Below are 7,446 nucleotides of genomic sequence, written 5' to 3'. Positions count from 1 at the left end.
AGAACCAGGTCTTGGAAACTATAATCTCCACCCTACTCAGAGTAACAGGATTTAGGAAGGGCTGCAGCAAAGATCAAGATTTAATTATTTGAGAATATGATCTTCAACAGACATGTGCAAAGGGGGCAGACCTCTGGGTGGTCCTGGATTAAGATAGAGCCACCATTGGCACAGGGGAGACATCGACAGTGATAGATAGATGTGAGAACTGAGGGGAGGGAACTTAGATGGTGGGCAAAAAGATAGCGGGGTCTGAGGACTGGGAGGATTTTTGCTCTGGAGGAGGTCTGAGAGGAGAGAGGTTGAAGGAGGCAGTGGAAGGAGAACTCAGGATGAGTCAGGAGGAGAATTCTCTGGAAACATTTTTTGAAAGGAGCCTCACTTGAAGGTGGAACCTGAGGTTGGCATGAGAAGCCTTACCTAGAGAGATCTTGGGTGAGTGATAAAACCAACTGACTGATTTATCTCTTAGGACTGAGGTCTAGGCCTTATTGGCTTGAGGCCCTTCATTCTTATTCCTTTCTTACTTTCTCTCTTTTTCTATTGATTAATCAGTGTATTATAAATTAAATTTCTCTATAAAACCCAGTTGGCTTGGGCATATTCATAAATTGGAAATATATTCCCTGGCGACCATCTTATATTTATATAAACCCAAGACACAGTAGAAAACATATTTCAGCTGTCATAATTTATATATATATATATATACATATATATATATATATATCCCTTGCTCCCAAACATTTTAATTACCACAGTTTATGGCTCCCACTCTCTTATCTACAACAATTTAATGATCAAAACTAATTTAAATCTAACATGTCTCTGTACACTCCTTCTTACTACCCTAATAAAGAAAAAAATTCTTAAAAATTATTAGTAACATCTTCTGGTATAGGATGTATACTCTTTATCCTTATTAACTACCTTATAAGTTATCTTTCATATTTAATTTGTGATGCTTCTCTTGAGCCTTGTGTTTAAATGTCAGTTTTTCTATTCATCTTGAGGAATGATTTGAAGTACTTAATCAAATCAAATATCCATTTTCCTCTCAATGGATTTCACTGTTTTGTACTGTCTTATTGGATAGGTGATTGTTGATTATAATCCTAATTCTTTTGCCTTCCAGAATATATTACAAGCCCTCTGGTTCTTCAGTATAGAAACTACTAAATCATGTATTATTCTGACTGTGGCTCCATGGTATTTGAAGTTCTTCTTTCTGGCTACTTGCATTATTTTCTCCTTGACTTGAGAGCCTAAGAATTTGACTATAAAATTCATGGGACTTTTTATTGGCAGATCTCTTGCAGGAGGTTGCTAGTGATTTTTTCTATTTCTATTTTACCCCCGGATCTAAAATATCCAGACACTTTTTTTTTGTTAATTTCTTGAAAGATGATGTCTAGGCTCTTCTTTTCATCAAGACTTTCAGTTCATTAATTTTTAAATCATTAATCCATTCCCAACTGAAGAACATGCCCTTTAATTCCAGTTCTTTGTCACCACAAAAAGAGCAATTATGAATATTCTTGTCATTTTTCTCTTTATCTTTCCACCTAGAACTTAAGAGAGAAGAAACATCTCCCCAGTGTGTGTTTTTTTTTTCTTTTGTGCTAACTTTGTTTTAACTGAGGAAAAATAGCAGAAGGTGAAAAGAAAATGAATGATCTTCTTTTTTTTCCTAGAAATTAATGTTGAAATTTAGTTGAATGATAGAAGAATCTCTGTGAATGAAAATCTTGCTACACTTATTGTATTATTTGTATTATTCGGAGAAACAATGTGAGCTATCCTGTTATGAGATGCTTTTGCTACATATCCTCTTGGCATCATTCATCAGTTCCTCTCAGGCCTTCCACTTTGAGGAAGAGAATAGACTGGTCAGTATCCACTGATTTCTCAGTTCTTCATCTGACTTGAGATTTTAACATTATGCCAAAAATTGCCTCTTCCTGCAATTGCCCTCAGCTCCTGGGACCTGCTAATCCTAAAACGTATTATCCATCCCTGTTGCCTTTTCACCTTAGAACATTGCTATAAAGTGCTAGTTCCTGTCTTCCATCAATGAGTTCGTCCATTTGGGGGAGAGGTTCAAGCAGGTTAACATTCATTCCACTCCTGGATCTGCTTCTGACATTCCAGACTTTGGAATCACGTCCCAAAATAGATACTTTTCTTGCCAAGTGAACTTTTCAAGTCCCATTTGTGTGTCATCATCTTTTCCAATTGGAATATAAACTTGATGAGAGCAGGAACTGTTTTTTGCTTGTATTTGTATTCCCATTGCTTAGCACGGTGTCCAGTACATAGTTAGTGCTCAATAAATGTTTGTTGTATGGCACATGTAAAACCTAGCAGAATTTCTCATTGGCTATGGGGGGGGGGGTGAGGGAGGTGGGTGGGAAAGAACATGAATCATGTAACCATGGGAAAATATTCTGAATTAAGTAATTAAATAAAAAAATTCAATTTAAAAAATAAAATAAAATTATATGAAGAAAAAAAATAAAAATAAATGTGTGTTGCCTTCCTATAGTTCACTTTTGGAATGCAGAAAATATTCTGATTAAATGAGTAGCTGAATGGTATTGCTAAGGACTTTTTGCAGTTATTATCTTGTTTGATTCTTACAATATTGGATTGGCAAATGAGAGTGAAAGAAAGAAAAGGGGTCTTTGTGATAAAGATATTTACTATAAAGAAGGAAGGTCCTGCCTCACCAGCTTGGCCAGAGCTGCCTTCATGTTCTTGTTCTTCAGGCTGTAGATGGAAGGGTTTAGGGTAGGGGGGCACCACAACATAGAACACAGACACCAATGGGTCAAGCACAGAAGGAGTGTCAGAGGTAGGTTTTACATTAGCAATAAATGCATTTGTGAAAAACACAGTGGTGCCAGGGATTCTACAAATATTGCTCACATTATTACAAATGATATCTTATTTTTTTCATCTGTATGATCTCAGAGATATCATTGTCACCATTTTACAATTGAGAAAGCAGAAGAAAATATAAGATAAGCTACTATTGCAGGCTCTAAAACTTAATAAGTGTCTGAAATCAGATTTGAATTCTGGCCCAAATGCCACTAACTGCCTCAAGTTCTTATTATGTTCCAAGGACTACTAAAGTGCTAAGTATGCAAATAGAGAAAGCCCATGATAGTCCCTGGTCTCAGAGAGCGCATTCATTCTGGAATAGAGGAATCACAATAGAACAAACAGTTCTATTGCAGGACAGAAGGAAAGACCTGAACATTCTTTGAGTGTTGTGAACTGCTGGCTTCACTTCCCAGCAGTGAAGTTGATGGCAAGACATAAAGGAATTTAGGAGATACTATCCAGGCAGATGGCATTGTCTGTGTATAGGGTATAATAAGAGGGATAGTGGCTTGGGCTTTTCATCATCTCACTAAAAGAATTGCAATTGGTTATTCCAAGATCATAGAAGCATTATAAACAATCATATCAGTCTTCCTGATTGGCCATCCAATGGAGAACTGGGTAGCCCCTAGATATGTGGGAAGGCTACTAAATAAAGTATCTAATTTTGTACTGAGAACTACCATGAGAAACATAGGCACTGGGGGGAAAATGCCCATGGAAGTCATGATAAACATAAGAAAGTGAGACTCAGAGAAGTTAAATGACCTATCTTTGGTCACATTGCTAATATGTGCAAGAAAGAAAATTTGAATTCAGATATATCTTATTCCAAATTCAGCACTGAAAGAAATCACTGGATTTCACAGTCAAAAGAAGTCCAGAAGATGTCTCATTCAAATTATTCAAGTCTACTATTCTCTATTTGAGCAATCTACTGAGACAAACTTGCTATTGTGGAAGAGAGAGAGATATAATATATAGCAAAGACTAGGTTTTTCAATGAAATCTCATGCAATAAGAAAATAGAACTTTGGCTGCCAATGGGGGATAGGACTGGAATCTCCAACTAAGAAAAGCAGGTGAACACTTGGGAATATATTCTTCTTATCATTCTGAACTGAGGAGGAAGGGAGCAAATCTCACTGATCTTATCCAGCTATAAATCCCTTGTTCATCTGAAGAGATGCAGATCAACCATTTTTCTTTATAAGTGGTGGATAGAGAGTTTTTCCTTTGGGGGAAGGCAAGAGACTATCCAACTCAATGATTTTCCTTCAAAGCTGTATCTCTGCCTCAGGAAATTACATCAACTTGACTACAAAAAGATCCTAAGGTATTCTGGTACTTAGATCCCTAGACCTGAGCCTCAACCCCTGAAGAAACATTAGGTAGAAAATAGAATAGGGACCCCCTGTTTCCCCTCTTTCTTAATCTACCTCCCCAGATCTATCAACTAATAAATAGATCTTATAATTTACCAAAGAATTATACATCTTTTCTTCAATGTACTAAGGGGATCACTGATGACAATTATCTAGAGAAGAGAAGAGAAACCAAACATTGAAGGGTATTTTATCTTACTCTTCAACTCTGGGCAGAGATTCAACAACATTTTTCTCTGGGACAGCTCTGCTTGGAAGAGAAGTGGTGTTTCTCTTTATCTTTTCTCTCCCTCTCAGTTACCTGTCAAACTTTGGTTCCTGATCCCCCACTAGTACACTACCTACTGAGGTAGCTCATACCATTTTGGCATAGTTTTCAATTTTAGAAAGTTCTTTGTGATATTAAGCCCAATTTGAGCTCTTTGCAACTCCCCCTCCCCCCTTCCCCATTGTACTTAATTATCTCCTGTGAGAGCTAAAGGAACAAGTCAAATTCCTTTATGTCTTAAAATTTTGTTATTTAATTAATTAATTTAGAATATTTTTTCATGGTTAGTCAAATTACTTTTCCAAAAGCCAATCCATCGAAAACCTCAGCACAACTCTCATTTCCTCACTTAATACCTCTCTGGATTATACATCCCTAGTCTCTTCAAATTATCTTTTTTTCTGATATGTTCTATGAGTCCTTTGCTATGCTGATTTCAGTCCTTCATATATTATTCAGATAATCAATCTCTTTCCTAAACAAGACTACCTAGGAATGTACATGAAACTTCAGCTGTTGTCTTACCAGGTTAGAGTATATCATGGATGGAAGAGCCAAGATGCAAAAATCAAAGATTCTAGGGGTTCCTGTTTAGCCAAAATAGCATGAAACAACCAGACAGCTCTCCATAGACATAATTTACTTCCTCTGGATATCATAGATTCTGCCTCCTTGGAAATTTCCCACTAAGATAGGTTGCCTGCCTACCTGTATGAGGGATATTGCCAAGAGGAACTTCTGAGCAAAATGTCCTCTAAGATTCTTTTTGATTGAGATTCTAAATAATGTAAATGGTGTACCCCTTACATTTACTGTCTTAGACATCCCTTCAGTCCTAACACCACAGAGAAATATCTTCCTTATTAATTGTCTCCACCTTTTTAATCCTGTGTACTTTGTTCCACAGAAGAACCCAATATGTTCAAAAAATTCACATGATGTTTTAGCCACTTAATATGTTAATACTGTCAGAATTTACATTTGGAAAGATGTCTGAAGAAATGTCAAGATCATAGAATCTGAGAGTAGGAAGGGAGCAAGCAACTATGCAATCTAACCAATGCACCAAAGGAATTCTTACCATGATGTTCCATTACAAGTGGTTGTCCAGTCTCTTCTTGAGGGGCTCCAGAGTGGGGAAGCCCAGTACCTTCTGGGATAGTGTAATAATTAAAATGGTATGGTTCACTACCGTGTCTTGTGTTTAAATCAATATATAAGGTGGTCGCCAGGGAAATATTCCCAATTATGAATATACCCAAGTCGACTGGGTTTTATAGAGAATTTAATTCATACAATGAGGAATTAAAGAAAGAGAGAAAGAGAGAAAAAGAGGGAATAATGAGAAAGGAATAAGCTGGCCCTGGCCAGTCCTGGCCAACCCAGGCCTAAGCCCTATGAGAAAAGATCAGTCACTTCTTAATCACTCACCACAAGATCTGTCCAAGCAAGGATTCTTGTGACACCAGGCCAGCATCATCTCAGCTGCCTTCACCAGCTCAATTGCTCCAATCTGAAATATCCCAGAGAGAGTCTCAAGAGATACCCTTCAAGGCAGCCTTTCCCAGCTGACTGTCCTCAAGAGACTGTCTCAAGAGCCTGTTTTCAGAACTCTCTCCCAACAGCCTCCTTAGAGACTTTTTTCCAGAGCTTCCTCCTTAGAACACTCTCCTTCTAACAGCCTCCTAAGAGACTCTTTTTCTAACAACAGATTGTCCTTCTTCTTATATAGGGGGTTTTCTCCTATGTCACCTCCCCTAAGTTCTTCCATCTACCAATCACAGTAGACATTTTCCAAAGGACAGCCCATTCTGAATTCACACCTGAGTAGACTAATCCTTTAAGTAATCCACACCTGAATAGGCTAGAATCTCTGTGTAAGTTTATTCCTCTTTGCTCCTTGTAAGTTCACAAGTTGCCTGACCTTTATAGGTACTTAGCACCCCTTTGTATTAATTCTAAAAATAGGCATGGCTTAAGTATGGGTGTAAGTATTTTTCATTCTTCAGCAAGGAGTTTTCTTCCCTAAAGCAGGATTAAGTACGGGTGGAGTAGAGGTCTTCATATTTGATCTAAGTAGAGTTCTCACTGTCCAAATGGAGAATGGTCCCAATAGGGAATTGTCCAAATGGAGAATTCCCCATTGGGGAATTTTTTAACATTCACAAGTCTGAGAAATTTCAAGATTCACAATCCCCCCTGATGATCATTGGGAGACGTCTCCCCATCGATCATTTAACATAATCATTTTGTAGTCCTAAATGCAATATTCATTTTTCTAAGAGAAAATTTGAGTAGTGAGGGAGGAAATAGAAAAGAAAGAAAGTAAAACCAATGTTTTGCTAGGCACATTGACAGAAAGCCAAATTAGGGGCAGTCCCTTTTGGCATAAATGTGTACATTTACAATAAATGTTCAATCAAAAGTTCAGTTCAATTACCATATCCTAAGTTCATTCTTGATCTTCATGATGTAGTGTGGGTTTTTTGGCATCTTTCTGCAACAATTCATTCTCTCGATTTAGGAGTTAGCAAGCTTCTTTCTTGAAGATCTTTTCTCAAACAAAATCAAAATCTTGGATTTTATGTAAAAATACAATTTCAAACAAATCAACATTCCTGGATTTTAAATTAAAATACATTCCCCCCTGAAGTAGGTGTAAAAAACCTTCAGTTCAATTCAGAATGCAATGTTGAGTTATTGGGGTGTATGAATCATTTATCAAATGAAGAGAAAAATAATCAATAACATAAGAAAAACAATTCAAAATAGGCCCTTGTATAGGTCCAACTTAAAGTAATTTCTATCCCACAAGGCTATATAACAGAATGCAGTAATATTTCATTTAGCCATTTGTAGCCAAGACTACAGTATGTTGCCATAATACAAGAAGAAAAGAATTAG

The sequence above is a fragment of the Monodelphis domestica genome, chromosome 4, assembly GCF_027887165.1.
Source record: "Monodelphis domestica isolate mMonDom1 chromosome 4, mMonDom1.pri, whole genome shotgun sequence".
Lineage (NCBI taxonomy): Eukaryota > Metazoa > Chordata > Mammalia > Didelphimorphia > Didelphidae > Monodelphis > Monodelphis domestica.
Note: the sequence above shows the minus strand (reverse complement) of the source record.